The 21,529-nt window shown below is 41.2% G+C and overlaps 1 protein-coding gene and 1 pseudogene across 3 annotated transcripts in view; both read left to right on the forward strand.

The window, feature by feature from the left end:
- SLC2A9 (solute carrier family 2 member 9) overlaps nt 1–21,529 on the forward strand; it is a 313,753-nt gene that overhangs the window by 118,918 nt on the left and 173,306 nt on the right. The gene's annotated exons all lie outside the window — the stretch shown is intronic.
- LOC118853596 lies at nt 2,491–3,966 on the forward strand (annotated as a pseudogene).

Raw genomic sequence — 21,529 nt, forward strand, 5'->3', positions numbered from 1 at the left:
ATATATGCAAAGCAAGCTAAATAGAGTAGTTAGCAAATAATTATTATTTCTTTCTATTTTCTTGGAGGGGAGGAGGCAGGGCAATTGGGGTTAAATGACTTGCCCAAGGTCACACAGCTAATAAGTGTGTCAAGTGTCTGAGGCTAGATTTGAACTCAGGTCCTCCTGACTCCAGGGCCAGTGCTCTACTCACTGCGCCACCTAGCTGCCCTGATAGGAAATAATTAACAGAGGGTTTAGGAAAGGCTTCCTGTACAAGGTTGGATTTTAGTTGGGACTTAAGGGAAGCCAGGGAAGCCAGTAAGTGGAGATGCAGAGGCAGAACATTCCAGGCATGGGAGACGGCCAGAGAACATGCCCAAAGTAGAGAGATGGAGTGTCTAGTTCATGAAATAGCCAGGAAGCCAGTATCACTGGTTTAAAAAATATGTGCTGGGGAGTAAGACATAAGAAGACTGGAAAGATAGGAGGGAGCTAGGTTATAACGGCCTTTAAATGATAAACAGGGCATTTTCTATTTGCTCCTGGAGGCTGTAGGAAGCCCCTAGAATTTATTGCGTAGGCAGGTGATGTGACCAGACCTGCATTTTGGGAAAATCACTTTAGTGGCTGAATGGAGAATAGATTAGAATGGAGACTAGAGGCAGGCATTCTCTTTAGCAGGCTATTGTAAATAGTCTAGGTAAGAGGTGATGAGGACCTGCACTGCAGGGGTGGCCATGTCACAGGAGAGAAGGGGCATATTTGAGAGTGCAAAGGTGAAATTAATAGTACTTGGCAACAGCTTGCATATGGGCAGAGAGGGGTGACAGATAATGAGGAATCCAGGATGACTCTTAGATTGTGAGCCTGAGTGACTGGGAGGATAGTGCTACCCTCTACAGTAATAGGGAGGATAAGAGGTAGAGAGAGTTTGGGGGAAAAGAATTCTGTTTTGAACATACTGAGTTTCAGATGTCTATTGGACATCCAGTTAAAGATGTTTGAAAGGCAGATGGAGATATGAAATCGGAGGGCAGCAGAGAGACTGGGGCAGGAAAGGTAGATTTGAGAGTCATCAGCATAAGTTGGTTGGGGTGGCATAGGGCTAGGAAGGGTGAACTCTGTTCCATGGGCAGTGGGTTCCGGGACTCAGCCATGACCCTGAGGACCTCATTGGTTGCCTTCACACTTACTACAGCTCAGTGATGCTTCCCTGGATTTCCATTTTCTGTTACTACAAGGACATTAACTGAAGGGATTTTAGAACACTGCAACAATTTGGGATGTTGTTGCAGAATGGTGGAAGCAACAAGCGTGGTTTATCATTTGCCTGGCTCTCCCCGTGTGAGCTTTTCACTCTCCCTAATTCTGGAAACCAGGGAATGGAGCACTGCACCAAGAGCAACTCTTTGAGCAGCATAAATTCCAACTCAAATTGCTATAACAACCCCCATTATTGATCCAGACTATATGAAGCAGTTGGTCAGTGATGTGGAGGTTTGCGGAGGTGTTGCTCAGTTTGGAAGAAACTATCCTCTCAGAAGAAAGTCAAGATTGCACAAAGTGGTTCATGAACACTTTGGAGAGCTGCTGCGAATTCTTCAGACCATAATAAACAAACACCATGCCCTCACCTCAGCTGATATTCTTAGTGCTACAGGAGTAGTTAGTTATTGCAGAAGTAAAAGCTGTGGACTTCTATGACATTAATGAAGAAAATAAGAGATCTTTTCAGTGAAATATTTTCTCCTATTAAAACACTGGCATTCATCTTTGGTAACATATTTTTCAGACTTCCTTATGGGAGATGTAGGCAGTGACACATCATTGGAACTTTCTGAGTCTTTAAAAAAATTCAGCCCTTGGAAAACGTTTCTGTGGAATCAGTAGGATTGCTGCATGAAAAAGATAATTTTCAAGGACCTCTGTGGCCCAAAGAACTGGATAGCATGCTTATGGAAAAGGATGATGGAGTTGAGGCTTTGACACATGCTAAAACATGGTCAAAATACACCAAGGATATAGTTGTGTGGGTTGAGGAAAAAAAAAGCTGGAAATTGGAATGTGTTTGAAAATTGCAAAGATGGCAGCGACAACTAAAGCCATTATTGGACTCCAAGAAGTTTATGCCATTCCGGGCTTTATTCATAAATGCTTTCGATAATGATATTGAGAGCAGACAGCTTTCACAACAAACAGCAGTAGCTCTTCAAGGCAACAAATCTGTTCAGCCTCTCCTAGGGAGAAGAAGTGAATTGGATAAACAGGGGAAAGAAATAATAGAGCTTTGGCAAGGAGAACAAGAAAATGAAGAGTCGGCCCGGCCGCCTTTTCCCAGCTTTGGCCTCCAGACCTAAGCCTGCACAGAGTCTTTTTTCTGATCACGCCTGCGCAGACTGGAAAGGGGTTTGGTGTGGTGTGTGGAGGTGCGCCTGCCTAGACTCCCTTCTGGAGGGGCCCCCCCGCCAAGCCTCACCTGCGCAGAGGTGCCGGGTCGGTTCTGCAGAAATGCAGACGCTACTGACTCTGTGTGCTGTGCAGGTTACCCGACACCAGAAACTGGCATGTCGGACTCTGGCCTCCCTGCCTCGGGAGCTGTACCCAGCCTTATTCCAGGCCGCTTTAATGTACAGCAGAATGCTGGTGCTGCTGGCACTGGTGCAAACGTGGCCCTTCCCTAGCCTCAGCTTCCAGCAGCTGCTGCCCCAGCCCAAGCAGCTCAGCTGGCCCTAGCAGCCCCGCAAGGAGAGTGTGCAAGCCCTGATCCTGGCGCTGCTCGCTGCACAGCGCAGCAGGAAATCTAACAGCAGGTGGCCTCAGCTTCGAGTGTTGGACATGACTGGCTCCCTGGATGCCAGCTGCGGGCAGGACCCCACAACTATGAGCATGTGGGCTCGCTTAGTGGCAAGGACCTGTATCAGCACCCAGACTGGGGCCAGAGCAGCTCAACGCTTGGCCAAGCGCCGAAAGTTGGATCCTCAGGTCCCTGTCGCTAGTCCTGTGAAAGTGCACACTGACCTGCTGGTGAACCGAACTTCTTACAGTGTCCTGAAAGAGGCTCTCTGGATCAGCACTTGTGGCCCCCTTTGCCTTCACTGCAGGGACCTTGGGGTTGAGGAACTGTCAGGTCCTAGCACTGTAGCTCTCTTGGAGCTGCTGGACCCAGTGTGTCTGCGCCAGGTGGACCTTCGCTTCCACAACCTGGGACTCTCAGGACTGTGTACTGTCGTGCCCCACATGGCCAAGTTCACCCAGCTGTTGAGCCTGAAGCTACAATACAGCAATGTGGATGTGTGGAGGCTCACAGCTGAGGCAGAAGGCAACTTCCAACTCTTTGTTTCTGCAATTGGCCAGCTGAGGAGCCTCAAGGAACTCAACATGGGTTCCTCTCAACTCTCAGGCCACCTTCATCAACTCCTTAGCAGTCTACAGGGCCCTCTGGAAAGCCTGGAACTTCCCTTCTGTGCCCTTCTCTCTGGGGACTTGAGTTACTTGGCCCAGAGCCCCCATGCCACCCATCTCAAGAAGCTGGATCTCAGTGGCAACAAACTATCTGGTGACCTCCTGGCACCTTTTCAGAGACTACTGAGAGAAGCCTCAGCCTCCCTGCTTTGTCTGGATGTTACAGAGTGCCAGCTCATGGATGTCAACCTTGTTAGTACCTTGCCTAACCTATGCTGCTGTACCCATCTCTGCTACCTTGGTCTCTATGGTAAACCCTCTTGCTAGTGCCGGAGTGAAGAACTTGATCGAACACTCACTGGCATTGCCTGAGCTCCAGCTGGTTGTTCACCTGTGGATTGCTACAGGGACCTGCCATGGCCACCCTCTTCAGCCAGTCTCCTAGAGGGTACTGTGGATGAAGAGAGACTTGCCAGTGTGCAAGCTGAGCTGCAGCAGTTGCTACAGGCCAGACGGCACCACAATGTGCTATGGACCATGGATATCTACGGCCACAACAGTTTTGACTACTTCAGCCTGTAGTATCTGTATATTTATATTTATGGAGTAGAAGGGTGGGGAGGGGAAGTGCGAAGAGAGGCACTATTCCTCTGCTTTGCTACTGATGCAATATTATTCCAAGGAGGCGAGTGCCTCCTTCTCTGAGCTTTGGCAGAACAAGAACGGGCCATACTCAGTATATGATCCTGGATAGGTTGTGTAATGGGGTTATAGACTTTCTATGACTTGTCCATGCTGGACATAATGGCAGAGTTGTTCTAGGGCCAGAAGTTCTGGCTTTCAAGGAGAGGGGAACCCTCTGCTTTCCTGGGGGTATTTATTTGTATGTAATAAACTCCAGGACCCATGAATCATTTGCAAAAAAAAAAAAAAAAAAAGAAAATGAAGAGTCAGAGGCACCTCTTAATGAGGCCAAGCTCTTGTGTATGCAGCAGCAGAATGAATACGAAAAAGCCAAGTCTTCCACAGTGTGTGCTAAAGAGGAGCATCTGAACTCAAGTGGAGGACTCGAGAAAGATGTTAGCAAAGCAGAGAAAAAGTGAAGACTGGAAGAAGAGACTGCAAAAAATAGAAGAAGCAAACAAACCCTACAAAGTTATTATGACAGATATGGAAGGTGAAATGATTTAGACAATATTAAGAGTGAATTTTTTTTCTGTTGCTCATTTATTTTATATTTTAAAATTTATTTTATTTTGAATTTATGGAATAAAACAAGCATGTCCATAGCACAGTATAATAAAAAAAGGTTGCACATGAAACTGCAAAGCTATTATGTACAACTTGCTATTCCTTTTAAATATATAATAAAGTTATCATGTAAATTTCTTTTGTTTTCTTCCCTCCCCCCATCCCACTCTGGAGATGGCTACCATTAAATACAAATAGGTATATATGTAAATTTATTCTATACATACTTCTATTTATCAATTCTTTCTCTGGATGGAGATAGTATCTTTCTTCCTATGTCCTTTATAGCTAATGTGGGTAGTTATAGTAGTCAAAATAACTTATTTGTTCAGTCATTTTAAAAATAATATTGATGTTACAATGCACAAAGTTCTCTTGGTTCTGCTCATTTCACTCTTCATTAATTCATGCAAGTCTATTCGTGTTTTTCTAAGATCATCAAGCTCCTCATTTCTTATAGCACAGTAGTATTCCATCGCAATCACATACCACAACTCGTTCAGTCATTCCCCAATTGATAGAGATCCTTGCAATTTCCAGTGTTTGTAACCGCAAAGAGCTGCTATAAACATCCCGTTGGCATTCAGTTTTAATTACGATTTATGAATTTCCCTACATCTTACTTTTACTCATTACTTTCTTTCACAGCCTCTCTTTTTTATCCTTTCCCTCTTACCTTATCTTCTCCCTCCACCTTTCCAACCCCTATTTCACCCATCTCCTCCCTCCACTTCCCCAATCTCAATCCACACACCCCTCTAAAAGTCCCTCCTCCACCTTGTCCCCCAGTTTTCTCTTCTCTCTACATGTTCAGAAGACTTCTGCACTCTTCCACATGTACACCTTGTTTCCTCTTCAACCCAGTTGAGTACAAGGTTCCAACATTACTAGCTCCCCACCCCCACATGTAATAGTATTTCCTTTCATGCTCCATTTTTATGATGTAACTGCTCCCTTTTGCCTTTTCTAACCCAATTTGCTCAATTCTAATTTTTAAAGAATTATTTTCTTTAATGAGCTTTTATACCTCCTTTTCCATTTGGCCAGTTCTACTTTTTAAGTTCTTTAGAATTACCCTATCACACACAACTCAGCCCCAAACTTTCTTTCAAACTACATTAGTTTGAAAGTCTAAGTTTAAGAAGTCCGAGAGACAATTTCTGGGTAATTTAATCATTTTATTAATAATGCCAGCATTTTTAATAAATGGGCTAGTGGCACTCTCAAATACCAAAGGTCATCATGACAGTGGGCTCATTGCTTATATGCCCATGGAAGAGGGGTGTTCTTGAGGGTGGCAATCAACTCTCATTGGTTAATAATTAATGAGAATTGGACTCTCGTTAAGAGAAGTGGGCTCTCTCTAATGTGAGGCTCAGCATGAGAGTATGCCATTCTTGGACAGAGAGACTATCCCTATACCCAGACCACCCCCAACCTTGGGCAATCTGGACGAAGAATCTATATCCCCTCACCCAAGCCTGAGCTAGTTGGATGGAGTAGCAATACCCAGAATGAGGAGAGTGTTCATTCTATCTTCCATCAGCCCTGTCTTTGAGAGGTTGGACAAGGAAACAAGACAAGGGGAGAAAAAGCTTGGGTCTCCCCAATTTTATTACTTGGCTATTAATGAGGGGGAAATAATCCTCTTTCTCAATGAAGATGACAGTTTTGAGAATACTGATAACATTTTCATATATATAATAAGTAAACTGCTTGACTTTAATGAGTACCTTATAATTAGTCTTTAATGACTGAATCAGGAGCAGCAGTGGCTGCTTCCAGAGCTCTCAGCCCACAGATGGGAAGAAGGTCAAACAACTGGTAAGAAGGAGATAACAGGGGTCTCTCTGCTGGCACTGAGGCAGGACCCTGTTGCTTTGTCCATACTTTGATCCATGTTGCAGTCCTGGGTGGCAGTCTCAGAGTGAAGAGGAGCACTAGTACACCAGAGCTTATGGCTTCAGGGGAGTGAGGACCCTCCTCATAGCTTGAGGCCAGAAAAGAGTGCTTGTGGCTGCTCACAGATCAGAGCATAGGTCAGGAGAGTGGTAAACACAGCTCTCCTTAGATCATGCTACTTTGGAAGAACTGAAAACTTACAAGGCCCTAGAAGTATTTCTGAAAATAACTGCACAAAACCTCTGAAGCTTGAGACAGGTTGCCCTCCACTCTTGAAACAGAGCCCTACTTTAGTCAAAAGTCAAGAAATAGGCTAGAAAAATGAGCAAACAACAGAAAAAATTGTGATTATAGAAAGTAACTCTGTTCTTAAGTATATTAAAACACGAACTCAGAAGAATGAAACAAAGTCAAAACTCCTATATCCAAAGCCTCCAAGAAAAACAGCTAATGGAGTCTGAATACAGATCAAAGAATATTTTTTAAAAACTTTATTATTCTTGGGTTATTTTGATTTATGTTTTCTTTTACAACATGACTAATATGGGAATATGTTTTGCATGACTACATATGTATAACCTATATAAAATTGTTTGCCTTCTCTGTGAGGGGGGTGGGGAGGGAGAGAAAGAATTTGGAATTCAGTTTTAAAAATAAATGTTGAAAATTGTGTTCACATGTAATTGGGGAAAATAAAATACTAAATAAATGTAAAAAACGCCTGTGAATCCTTTAAAAATGGAAGCTAGGTGACACAGTGAGTAGAGCACGGGCCCTGGAATCAGGAGGACCTGAGTTTAAATTTGGCCTCAGACACTTGACACACTTACTAGCTGTGTGACCTTGGGCAAGTCACTTAACCCCAATTGCCCTTCCTTCTCCCCTCAAAAAAATGAAAAAAATGGAAGATTTAGTAGAACTTTCAGAATTCTCTGTATATGATATCAACAATGTTCTTAAGTTATAGCTTCATAAGTTACCATAACCCTTATCTTTGTTTCTTCTGTATGGAGAGCTTATTGGCCTTGCCAAAGAGAGCCAAAATGAAATGAAGACTCAAAACAGGGAAGCTCTGAAGCTGTGGGTGCTGAACTAAATAAAATCCTGAGGAAAATCAAAAATTTTCTTTAAAAAAATTTCTAGAACCAAACTATAATACTACTGAGTACCATATAGGACATTTGTATAGTGTGTGGAGCAAGCCAAAGAAAACAAGATGCTGGTCAGAAATCTGGGAATAATATTTGAATCAACTCTGTTCAGGCCTCAGCAGATGTGTGCTAAGGTTTCCCCTTCATCCCTGGAAGACTATCCTTCTCAGGCTTGAATTGCAGAAGATATTTGATACGTCCCCGCAACCACTCTTAACTTCTCTACCCAATGAAAATGCCACCCTTGAGCCTAGGAAGCTCCAGTCATGTTTTGCTTCAAAAGAAGGCGTATCACCTTCTCATCATAAGAGTAAAATTTCAGAAATAGCTACAACACTTGAAGGATGACATGACGACAAAAATGTAGTAAGTAGCTGATGCATCTATGAGAAAAATATTATGTCTTTGGTTTTTTGATAAGACTGAAACCTGCCCCTTCAAGAACAAAGATAATTTTAAAGCTAATAGCTGTACAAATGCAAAGGATAAAGACATCACTTAGACCTGTGAGTCTGCCTGCAGATTGAATCCTTTCTCCAAACTTTTAAAATGAGAACAATCCCCCAAAATATGGGAACTTTAAATTCAGACAAATTTGGCAGGAATGCAACCATTGAAGAAATGTCTGAAACAAAACCTTTCCCTAACTCATTCTCTAGACTTTCTTGTTATGACCTCAAAAGTTGGGACAAGCAATTCAGACCATATGATATTAATTACAAGGATGGCAGTGATCATGCCCATTGCACTCCAGGAGAACAGAGTGCAAGAGAGTTGAGACACTTGTGTTTTATCTCTTAGCTCCAATGATGTTTCATTTTGTGCCATGCAGCCCAGTAAGCCAGACGGGATATCAATCAAGCAGTTAGAATAATATGAGAAGGATGCTTTTCAGATTCTCATCCCCTTGATGCTTTCAGGGCATGGAGAACTTTTCATCCCCCACCAGGGACATTTTATAAGCCACCTCTCAACCATAAGGTAAAGGGAAATGAAGAAAGTTTTCTAAAAACATACACAGCAGCACCTGTTAATGTCAATCAAGAAAATACTGTGAATCTTGTTGTGAATTCAGATTCACCTGGACAGTGGGTAAACCAACCCAAAGCTACGCCTGAGGAACTTCACCTGTTGGATGTGAAACCAGCATGCCAGAGACTAAGACCAAAACTTATTCAAGACTTAGAGCAAAGAGAAGCACAGTTTGAATAAGATTGCCAGATCTTGCACTTTATTTTTATTTTTGTTTGAGAGAAAGAGTAATGGGAATAGGTTGAATATCTTCACTGGGACCACTTTTGTTTTCTATTTGAATTATATGTATAGGTATCATTTTAAAAGTTGAGCTGGGAGGTTATTATGAATTAAAATGAAGATATTGAGAGAGAGAGAGAGAGAGAGAGAGAGAGAGAGAGAGAGAGAGAGAGAGAGAGAATCATCAGTATAGAGATGGTAATCAAATCCCTGAGATCTGATGAGATCACCAAATGAAGTAGTCTAGAGAGAGAAAAGAAGAGGGACAGGACAGAGCCCTGAAGGACAGTTAGAGAGCATGATCTGGAGGAAAACCAGAAAAGGAGACAGAGAAAGAATAGTCAAATAGCTAGGACGAAAACCAGGAGAGAGTGTTGTTCTGAAAACCTAGTAAGAAGAAAGTATCAAGGAGGAGAGATTAATCAGTGGTGTCAAAGGCTGCAGAGAGGTCAAGAAGAACGAAGATTGAGAAAAAGCAATTGGATGTGGCAGATAAGATCATCAGTAACTTTGGAGAGAGCAGTTTCAGTGGAATGATAAGATTGGAAATCAGATTGTAAGGGTTTAAGGAAGGAAAGTAAAAGCAACTATTGGGGAAGGCATTTTAAAAGAGTTTCACTACAAACGGCAGAAGTAATATAGAATGATAGGTATATTAAGTTTTTTTTTCCCTTCAGGATAAGGGAGATGGGTATGTTTGTAGGTAGTAGGAAATGAGCCAATGGAGAGGAGAGATTGAAAAGAGCGGGGATGGCAGAGGGGACAATCCATTGGAGGAGATGAGATGGAATGGGATCACTTGAAGAAGTAGAGAGGTTAGCCTTGGTAAGGAGTTAGCTCTTTCATCATATGAGATGGGTAAAGTAGGAGAAAATGGCAGATGGTGTCTGAGTATTAGGAGAAGAGCAAGAGGGGAGAAGAGGGAGTTCATGATAAATGGCCTCCATTTTTTCTGTAAAATATGAGGCAAAGTTCTCAGCTCAGAGAGTAGGAGGTTTGAGGAGGGATGAAAAGTTTTGGAAGAGCTGCTGTGGAGAGTGGGATAGTGAGTTGATAAAAGAGGTATAATAGGATTACCTAGCAGCAGTGAGGGCCCAGTTAAGGTTGTATAACATAAATTTGTAGTGGACCCAGTCAGAATGGTTGTCTGATTTTCTCCACTTTTATTCAGTAGTACATAAGGAGCAAATATGACAAATGGTGGGAGTGATCCAAGGCTCAGGCTTGCCTAGATGTAATTGGTGATATGACAAGGGGTTAGAGTTTCAAGAGAGGACCACAGGGACAAAATTAAATGAATTGGTTCATCAAGGAGTCAAGATGAGAAGAGAGTGGCTAGGGCAGGGGAGATGACTTGGGAGAGAATTGAGGGGTCAAGGGATTGGAGGGTCATCATGCAGATGAAGAGTAGGGTTATATAAGGGAAGCTAAATATTATGGTCAGATATGGGGATTTCAGAATTCTTGAACATGGAGGTGATACATTTGTAGGTCATGTAACTTTGACAGATTCTAGGTGGGCAGAGATGCTTTCCTGTAGGAGATGACACCTGAGATGAGTTGCAAAATGTGAATAGGGTTTCAATAGACAGATGTGTTTGAGATAGTGGTAGCAGCCATTCTAGGCATCAAAATTAGTATGAATAAAAGAATGGAGGTTGGAAATAGCAGGTTATGTTTGGGTAACTGTGAATGGGAGAGTTTGGCTATAACAATCTGTGGAGGAAAGTAGAGTAAGAGGTGGCTTTTAAAAAAAGAGTAAAGCTCCAAGCTGTGCAGGGCCCTCAATGCTCGGAAAGTGACATACCCTATTTTGAGTGGAGGAGTGTCTTTTCTTGACCTAAGCATAAATAAGTTATTTTCTAATTTCTGACCAAGGACTTTCTGAAAACAACTCACCTTTGTTGGTCACTTTGACATTTAAAAAACTTTTCCTCATTATTGTCTGAAGAATTAGTAATGTGGATGTTATTATCATGGCTGTTTCCAAGCTGGGAAAATGGAAGTGAATAATGACTTGCTAGCAAAGTCATTTCTTGATAAATTCTGGTGAATTTATCAAGAAATGTTGCTTATCATTGATATTTATGTCTTATAACCCTATCAGACTGTGAACTCTTTGGGAGAAGGGATCTTGAGTTTTATCTAAACTATGTATGGCCCCCACTGCCCAGTCCTGTACTCTGCCAATAATAGGCAGTTGAATGCATGGACTCAGAAACCCTAAAGATGTGCCTGTTGGTTCTCTTTATTTGGTGATAGCATGACTTTCTTATTTTTCTCTTTAAGATACATGTCTCTCTCTTGCCATGTGGAAGGTCTGATTTATATAATGACTTCTTTTCAGCCTGCTACATAAAGGAGTGATTCAGACCCCCCATGGGACTCTTTTCAGATGGGAAATGTTAATTTCATTCTCATGGCTTTTTCAAGTATTCCTCAGATAATCATTATAATGTGGACAGGAATACAAATGAACAATACCACAGAATCAGGTTTCTCACTTCCTGGGGAGAAGGATCCTGTGCCCAATGTTTATTAGATAAGACAAAGTGAGATAGTTTGGGATTAGGGTAAAACTTCACAGATGTGCATTTGAATTTCAGGTAAAAAAATCACCTACTATAAGAAAGAAAAGCTGTTTAGAAATAGCAAATACATCTGATAAAGGTCTAATATCCAAGGTTAAAAGGGGGAATGGTTCAAATATATATACATATATATATGTATATATATATATATTTTAAAAACTATGTTGTTCATGGAAGAGATTCAAGCATAGGAACAAATGCTCAATGTTGCTAGTCATATGGGAAATGCTTATTGAAACAACTATGAGGCTTAACCTCATATCCATCAGATTGACAAAGATGACAAAATACAGTAATTTTCTACTACATTTATACATCACAGGTTTTTTTTTTCAGCCATTACTGAATTGAGGAATGGTATGATCACCCTAAGTATTTTTATAGCTCCGCTTGTAAAAAGAAAAAAAAATTTTCAACATTACTCATATACTGTTACTCACAATACCCCTTTTTCAACTTTTAAACTTAGAATGAGACTCGTGATTTAGGAGTGATGCTGAATCCATCAAAGATGGAGGGTTTTGGCCATAGAGGAGTATCTTCACACCCCTTTGTTTGGCAGGGAGCACTTGCACGGATGTCGTGGGAGTCAGAATCTGTCCTATGGGATTACCGACTGTGATGTTAGTACTAGGGCAGATTCGATATGTTCATGCCAGAGCTTGGAAGAAAACATTGGGACTGATGCTTTTACTGTACACTGCAGCTCTGGATTTCCTCCAGGGGACCATAAAAGTAGCTCGATTACTTTTTATTAAATAATGTTTGTTTCCGAAAGTGCTACTTAAGGTGAGTGTTCAGGAAAATTTCTGACTAGTTGCTTGACTAACTTGGGTTTAAATTGAAACTAGAAAAGGGATAGATCTCTTTCACAAAGCCACCAAAGGTCCATGGTAGAGGGAAACTTCGGATGTAAGCTGGAAGTGAAAAGAACCTTAAACAAACTGACCATAGAATATCAAACCTGATCAAGACTATAGAAGGTAAGAACTGGAAGGAATCTCCAAACAAAGACTGGTAAAGTTGGGAGAAAAGAAAACATAGATTATATTATAAAACCTCTAGTTTAATGCCATTTTATAGATGACTAAATTTGAGGCCTAAAGAGGTTAAATGATTTAACCGAGGTTCCATAGCGAGTTAGAAGGAACGCCAGAGAAAGGAAGTCAGATTTCTAACTTCCTAGTCTAATTGTCTTTGTACTATACCGTACTGAGCTCACTCTGCTTTAGATGAAAGCTAATGGCAATAATAATCAATCATCTTTTGTATCTGCATGTCATTTTCAATTTTATATTCATTATCATATTCAGTCTGATTTTCAAAACAATCTCTAAGGCAGATAGGATTAATATTAATTAATTAATAAATTAATATTTAGTAATAGAGAGAGGTCTATGGGGCACCATATGTCATTGCTTAATTTTTTGGAAAAACTGACAGATAGATTAAGTGACTTGTCCCAGATCAAGTTAACACAAGATTTGATATGAGAGACAGAATCATATAAAATTGAGGATTGGGAGGGACCTAAACGAACAGAGGACCCTGATCTTTTGAAATCTAATCCAGCACCATTTTAAAAAATATTTAATTTATTTAATGTATTTAGTTTTCAGCATTGATTTTCACAAGAATTTGAATTACAAATTTTCTCCCCATTTCTACCCTCCCGCCCACTCCAAAATGGCACGTATTCTGGTTGCCCTGTTCCACAGTCAGCCCTCCCTTCTGTCACCCCGCTCCCCTCCCATCCCCCTTTCCCTTCTTCTCTTGTAGGGCAAGATAAATTTCTACATCCCATTGCCTGTGTATCTTATTTCCTAGTTGCATGCAAAAACTTTTTTGTTGTTGTTTTTGAGCGTCTGTTTTTAAAACTTTGAGTTCCAAATTCTCTCCCTTCTTCCCTCCCCACCCACCCTCCCTAAGGCAAGCAATTCAACATAGGCCACATGCGTATCATTACATAAAACCCTTCCACAATACTCATGTTGTGAAAGATTAACTATATTTTGCTCCTTCCTAACTATCCCCCTTTATTGAATTTTCTCCCTTGACCCTGTCCCTTTTTGAAAGTGTTTGTTTTTGATTACCTCCTCCCCCTATCTGCCCTCCCTTCTATTGTTCCCCCTTTTTTATCTTCTTCCCCCTTCTTTCCTGTGGGGTAAGATACCCAATTGAGTGTGTATGGTATTCCCTCCTCAGGTCAAATCCAATGAGAGCAAGATTCACTCCTTCCCCCTCACCTGCCCCCTCTTCCCTTCCTACAGAACCACTTTTTCTTGCCACTTTTATGTGAGATAATTTACCCCATTCTATCTCTCCCTATCTCCCTCTCTCAATATATTCCTCTCTTATCCCTTAATTTGATATTTTTTTAGATATCATCCCTTCATATTCAACTCACCCTGTGGCCCCCCCCCCCCTCTCTCTCTCTCTCTCTCTCTCTATATATATATATATATATATATATACACACACACACACACACACACACACACACCTACATAGACACACACACATATGTATATATGTGCATACACACACACACACACACACACATATATATATATACATATATATATATATATGCATATTCCTTTCAGCTACTATGATTCTGAGGTCTCGTGAATCATACACATCATCTTTCCATGTAGGAATGTAAACCAAACAGTTCAACTTTAGTAAGTCCCTTATGATTTCTCTTTCTTGTTTACCTTTTCATGCTTCTCTTGATTCTTGTTTTTGAAAGTCAAATTTTCTATTCAGCTCTGGTCTTTTCACTGAGAAAGTTGAAAGTCCTCTATTTTATTGAAAATCCATATTTTGCCTTGGAGCATGATACTCAGTAGGTGATTCTTGGTTTTAATCCTAGCTCCATTGACCTCCGGAATATTGTATTCCAAGCCCTTCGGTCCCTTAATATGGAAGCTGCTAGATCCTGTGTTATCCTGATTGTTTTTCCACAATACTCAAATTGTTTCTTTCTGGCTACTTGCAGTATTTTCTCCTTGATCTGGGAGCTCTGGAATTTGGCAACAAGATTCCTAGGAGTTTTCTTTTTGAGAGGCGATCTGTGGATTCTTTCAATTTCTATTTTACCCTCTGGCTCTAGAATATCAGGGCAGTTCTCCTTGATAATTTCTTGAAAGATGATATCTAGGCTCTTTTTTTGATCATGACTTTCAGGTAGTCCAATAATTTTTAAATTATCTCTCCTGGATCTATTTTCCAGGTCAGTGGTTTTTCCAATGAGATATTTCACATTGTCTTCCATTTTTTCATTCCTTTGGTTCTGTTTTATAATGTCTTGATTCCTCATCAAGTCACTAGCTTCCACTTGCTCCAATCTAATTTTTAAGATAGTATTTTCTTCAGTGGTCTTTTGGACCTCCTTTTCCAGTTGGCTAATTCTGCCTTTCAAGACATTCTTCTCTTCATTGGCTTTTTGGAGCTCCTTTGCCATTTGACTTAGTCTATTTTTTAAGGTGTTGTTTTCTTCAATATTTTTTCAGTATTTTTTTGGGGGTCTCCTTTAGCAAGTCATTGACTTGTTTTTCATGCTTTTCTCCCATCATTCTCATTTCTCTTCCCAGTTTTTCCTCTACTTCTCTAACTTGCTTTTCCAAATCCTTTTTGAGCTCTTCCATGGCCTGAGACCAGTTCATGTTTTTCTTGGAGGCTTTTGACGTAGGCTCTTTGACTTTGTTGACTTCTTCTGGCTGTATGTTTTGGGCTTCTTTGTCACCAAAGAAAGATTCCAAAGTCTGAGACTGAATCTGAGTGTGTTTTCGCTGCCTGGCCATGTTCCCAGACAACTTACTTGACCCTTGAGTTTTTTGTTGGGTATGACTGCTTGTAGAGCAAAGGGTGCTTTGTTGCAAGCTTGAGGGTATGCGCCATTGATTTCAGAGCTATTTCTATACAGCCAGCTCTGCCACACCAGCACTCCTCCTTCCCCAAGAACCGCCAACCCGGACCTGACGCAAATCTTAAGCAGGCTCTGCACTCCTGCTCTGATCTGCCACTTAATTCCTCCCACCAGGTGTACCTGGGGCTGGAAGTAATTGCAGGTGTAGTTCTGTAGGGTACCATCCCTGCTGCCCCTGGGGCAGTGGCTGAACAGGGAACTCTGTCCCCTGCAGTTTTTCCCACTAACCTTCTCTGTTGTCTTAGGTGTTTGTGGGTTGAGAAGTCTGGTAACTGCCACAGCTCAATGATTCAGGGTGCTAGGGCCTGTTCCACCCGGCTCCTGATCTGGTTGGTCCCGCTGCCGCCCACGTTGAGCTCTGCTCCCCTCCGCTCCTTGCGCAATAGACCTCATCCAGTGACCATCCAGGCTGTCATGGGCTGGATCCCTGTTTCCCTCTGCTATTTGGTGGGTTCTGCAGTTCTAGAATTTGTTCAGAGCCATTTTTTATAGGTTTTTGGAGGGACCTGGTGGGGAGCTCAGGTAAGTCCCTGCTTTCCAGCAGCCGTCTTGGCTCCCAGCACCATTTTTAATACAGTATAATTTGGAGAATAAAATTCTGGGACATTCACTGATGTACTGTCCCGTTTATAACCTAGTTTCAATAAACATTTATTGAGATCCCACTATGAGGGAGCTAAGGGGCTATTATGGATCTGAGAAAGTATAAAACATAGTCATTATCCTCAAGGGGCTTAAAATCTATTTAGTGAATTTTAGTAATAGTAGACATTAATATAATGCTTTTAAAATATGTATATTTTAAATTTTTAAAAGTTCTTATTATATATTCTGTTTTTACGTAGTCATAGTTATTCCTAGGATCCTTTCTCCTCACCCTCCCAAAGAACCATCCTATAAAACAAATATTATTTTTAAAGATACAAAAGAAGAGAAAAAAATCAGTATAACTGATCAATGAATTGAAACATATTATGCTTTTAGTTCTCAATGGACTGAATTTAAAAAAATTTGGATACTTTTATTTTGATGTAATAGGCAATTTCCAACAAACCTCCAAACAGCAAAATCCCAGCTGTTAATAGAAAGGAGTGATGTGTCTTTTAACATTGATGGCTTCACATTGACTTTTGTAATTGAACAGGGTTTTTGGTGTGTGTGTGTGTGTGTGTGTGTGTGTGTTTGTGTGTGTGTGTGGGTGTGTGTGGGTGTGTGTGTATTTGTGTGTGTGTGTATTTGTGTGTGTATTTGTGTGTGTGTGTGTGTTTGTGTGTGTGTGTGGGGGGGTGTGTGTGTCTTAACCTCTTTATGTTGATTTTATATTATTTTGGTCATTGTATATATTATTCTTTTTTTCATTCTGTGTCACTTTACAGAAGCCTTCCCATATTTCTCTAAATTCTCTTTATTTAATTATTGCTCTCTGTCACCATCCTGCGCAGTATAGTGACTATAAAGCTTTTCTCTCGCAAAAGCAGATTGAAGTTCTTTTAGTAACAGAGAGAGGTCTATGAGGCGCCATATCCAGTCAGGCTATGAACAAAAACCAGAAGAATGTTCTAGGTTAAGAACGTTGATTCATTTTTAGAGTGCCTTTGTCTAACGCTGACACAAAGTCGTTGGTCACAGTTGTGACTGTTGTGTAGAAAATAACAGCTAGATGAGACCTGGGTCCATGGTAAATTTAGGTGTGGACTTATTGTCCAAACGACTGACTACGTGGAGTACATACCCAAAGTACAGTCAAATCTGGCAGTCCCGAACTGAGGGACTACAATGCTCATAAAGGCAAAAACCACAATTACACAATTAGGGAGGGTTGCTAGCAGAAGCAACGATGTACAGAAGCAAAGATCAGCCATTGGTTGAATTCATCAGCTCAGAGCTAGTTTGGAAATATAGTGAGATTCAGGGGTGCGACCATCCTGTGACACAAGGAGGTCAGTTTCCTAGAATGGGTGGCCCTCTTAGGTCATAATTGGTTTCCTACAACTGGGTGGAATTTCCCAGAAAGTAACCTCTACTTGATCATCTATGGTCTGGGTAGAGGGACCTAGCTTGGCCAGCAGAAAAGCTGTACCATAACCCAGGATGTGGGGCCACCTGGCAACCGGGGGGCTCTTCCCCAAAATAAACCCATACCTTACCCTAGCAACTGATCATTGCACATAATGCTGATATAGAGAGAATATACAGAATGCTGAATCATGAGGAAGTGGGGGTCAGGAGACTAGCCTTGAGCAATACCCAGAATTATGCGTTAAGCAGTTTCAAGCCATTTCAGGGTGTAGCACAGAAACAAAGACAAGAATATAAAGGGGATTAATGGTGGACTTAATGGTGAGCTTCAATTTAGGTGTAACATGACCAATGACTTACCTGACTTGAGGTTAGGAAATTATTTTGAACTCCTATTAAGACCTCAGTCCCTTACATCCTCCCAATCTATTTTAGTCTATCCTCTCCTTCCCTAAACCCCAACAGCCACTGGGCCTGTGTAAGAGACCTGGGCAAAGAGGTTTGACTCTCCCTAATTGATATATAAAAGAAGTTAATACACAAACAGTGAAGTCAGTAGTATCCACATTTTTGACTTTATTATGCATATCTGTCACCAATGAAACAGCTTAACTTTTTTTTTATGTTACAATCCAGATCAGTGTTAGCAAAATCTTTATTGTTTTCTAGCCCTCAACAAAGAATTTTCAGTCTATGTAAATTATATGGAGTGCAAGAGTATCTGTAGACAGTCATTTGAGGTCATACATAAATTAGCATATAAACTAATCATGGGTGGTTATTCCAGCTACACAGTACAGAATACAGTACCCAACACATGATAACTACTTAGGAATCCTTGTGTATTTCCTAATCATGTATATACCCTTCCCGTAGGTATGATAAGCTATAGAAGTATGTATGCCATTTGGACATGGTGGGGGGAGTCTTTCTTTTTCTTATCATTTTATTTGCCATGCTATTCCATTAAAACAAGTTTCCCCCACCCCCACTCCCCTTTGAATTAGTGTGTCCTCATTGGCAAAAGGCAAAGATATTGGTAAGGGTTTGCAAGCACTAGTTTTGAGTGTGTGTTAACCTACAGATTCTCTTTAACTTGGGTAGTTTTTCTCAGCTCCTTCTTTTGGGAATGCTTTAGGTGCCATGTGTATACTATCTCCCTCACTCCCAAGACTTTAATATCCTTGAAGGCAGATCTTACTTCATTTTTTTATCTTTGAGCACTCAAAACTATGCCTGACATCAAAAGCATTGGTAAACATTATATAAATTCAATGCTAATGATGGCAAAAGGTGCCTAGGTGATGACAAGTGGGAGCTAAGATGGAGAGTGTGTAGATCAGGAAGACTTGAGTTCAAATCCAGCCTCAGACACTTACTCGCTGTGTGACCCTGGGCAAGTCACTTAACCTCTGTTTGCCTCAATTCATCTGTGAAATGAATATAATAATAGTACATGTCTCACAAGGTTGATGTGAGGATCAAGTGAGATAATATATATATATATATATATATACATATATATGTACGTATATATATATATATACATACCGTGCTATATAAATACTAGTTATCATTGTTATTATGAAAATAAGCACATTGTGATACAACAGAAATAGTGATAGCTCTGGAATCAAAGGACCTGTGTTCAAATCCCACTCCTGATGCTTTCTAATCATGTGATCTTCAATCAATCAATCAGTAAACATTTGTTAAGTGCCTTCTATGCGCCAGGCACTGTGCTGATGGGCTTGATTTTAGATTTTTCCTTCTTCCTCCTTCCATGTATGTGTGTTACGTGGCTGGAGAGTTCTCTGACAACAACGCCCCTTATCAGCGGCCCTGTCTTGCATGCATGTTATGGCCAGACATGAACTGCTGCTGCTGCTATAAATATCCAGTTTGGATCCCACCAACAGCAGGAAACACTACATAGAAAACTCACGGTCAACAGCAACATCTTCAAATACTGAAGATGTGACATCTATGTACCTGTCTAGTCAAGTTTACATTACCTCAGAAACTAGGCCTTTAAAAAAAAGCCAGTTTCCTTAAGAGAGAATTCTTTGCTTGAGAAGATACATCAGGGCTCGTTTGACAGGTTATCCGGTTTTGAACGGGCAATTTTGATGTCTAATGTCATTTGGATTTACATTTGTGTTGTGCCTGAATACTTCAAAAAATTCTGTTGATTCATGGTTGTGCGGCAATTGCACGGCAGCCTCATAACTCCCAATTCGAAGCACTCAATAGTTCACAAAAGCTTTTCCCTCACAATAACCCTTTAAGATAGAGAATGGAAACAGTACCTCCATTTTACAGACCAGGAATCTGAGACTCATGGCAGTGGATTTCCCGTGGTCGCAGAGCTATCAAATATCTGAGAAAGTGGTTGAGTCTAAGTTCTTGGCTCCCAGTCCAGGATGCTTTCTACTCCATGATCTATTCAGCACACTACGGCAGGATTTCCAGGATATATGCTGAACTGAAGAAAACAAGTGATTCCCCACCCCCTGGAATCTTCACCCCATCCTTTCCCGTTGCTGCAAGTTGTAAAAGTTCTTTTTTCTTTGTGAAAGCTCCATGTGCTCAATATTGACTGATGGAGGCCCAAAGATACCCTGGAAAATCACATGGGCATACAGAAACTTGCAAATTGTTGTTGGTGTTGTATTTGTCCTTCGTTTTCAAAAAGGACCATGACATCAAGTAAATGATGACATGACTTGCAGTTGACTTTGACTTGAGTGAGGGAGGGCTGTGCAAGGTCACAAGCCTCACTTTCTCCTCGAGAGCCATCTGGGTCCAGCGGCCTGATATTCACCAGGGTGATTGGAGGTGGCCCAGGACACATTGTGAGACCCCTTTCAGGCTAAAGTCTTTTCAGGGTCTCACTTTGAGTGAGGGAACACCCACGCAGTGAATAGGCCTCTTTAAGAAGTTAATCAAGCGATGGCCCCTTTAATCAAAACTCCAAAAAAAAAAAAATCAAACTGGGAGGGGAAGACTCTCAGGGTTCCTGGCCCAAAGAGAAACAGTTACTATTTGGTATTTATGTTCACTCTGTGCTAGGAGGGCAGAGACCCTGTTGTCCAATCTATGAGCTCCAGACTGACAGAAACTTGCAAATAATTTCCTGGCAAAAGACCGCAGATTGAAGATGACTAGGTTTCCCAAAATGTATGTGTAATCTTAAACCTGACCCTCCAAAGGTAAAGGCAGATGCAGACAGATCATGAAGGGTCAATTAAAAATTTTACTCTTTAGTAAATAACACTGCTCTTCTAAGAGACACCATGGTAAAATCTCCTAATTCAGTGTTGGGTTTATAGGGACAGTATGGACAAGATGCTAAATCCCTGGAGGGCAAGGACCATTCTTTTCTTACTGTTATATCCCCTTCTAGCACTTAGCACACCGCCAGGCAAGGAGCATAGCCTCAATGAAAACTTGTTAAATCAAAGATACCATAATAGCAAATTTTTGGTTCCCCAGAATCAACTTCAGAGAATACCTGATGGGGAAAGTTATTTTCAACCAGAGGTTCAGGAAAGGCCTCATGATGGAGGTAGCATTTGAGTTTTATCTTAATGGCCACTTGTTTGTTCAGTGTTGTTCAGTGGTTTCAGTCACATCTGACTCTTAGTGACCCCATTTGGGGTTTTCTTGGCAAAAATACTGGAGTGGTTTGCCATATCCCTCTCCAGCTCATTTTACAGATGAGGAAGTGAGGCAAACAAGGTTGTAACTTGCCCAGGGTCACATGGCTGGTAAGTGTCTTAGGCCAGATTTGAACTCAGGTCTTCCTGACTCCAGTCCACGTACTCTATCCACTGGGCCACCTGGAGGAAGAGCCCCAGAGGAATTCAAAAGGCAAGAGGGAGACATGACATTCTGCTCAATAGGGGAACTGTCTAGTAGCCTAGTTCTTGACAGGCTCTTCTGCAATCAGAAATTGTTCTCTGCTGACTTTGGCTGGTCTCCTAATCCACATGAGTGCTTAATAGAGACCCCATTGCAAGAAATTCTTCAGTGTTATTGCATAT

Source organism: Trichosurus vulpecula, chromosome 6 (genome assembly GCF_011100635.1).
Source record: "Trichosurus vulpecula isolate mTriVul1 chromosome 6, mTriVul1.pri, whole genome shotgun sequence".
Classification (NCBI taxonomy): Eukaryota; Metazoa; Chordata; class Mammalia; order Diprotodontia; family Phalangeridae; genus Trichosurus; species Trichosurus vulpecula.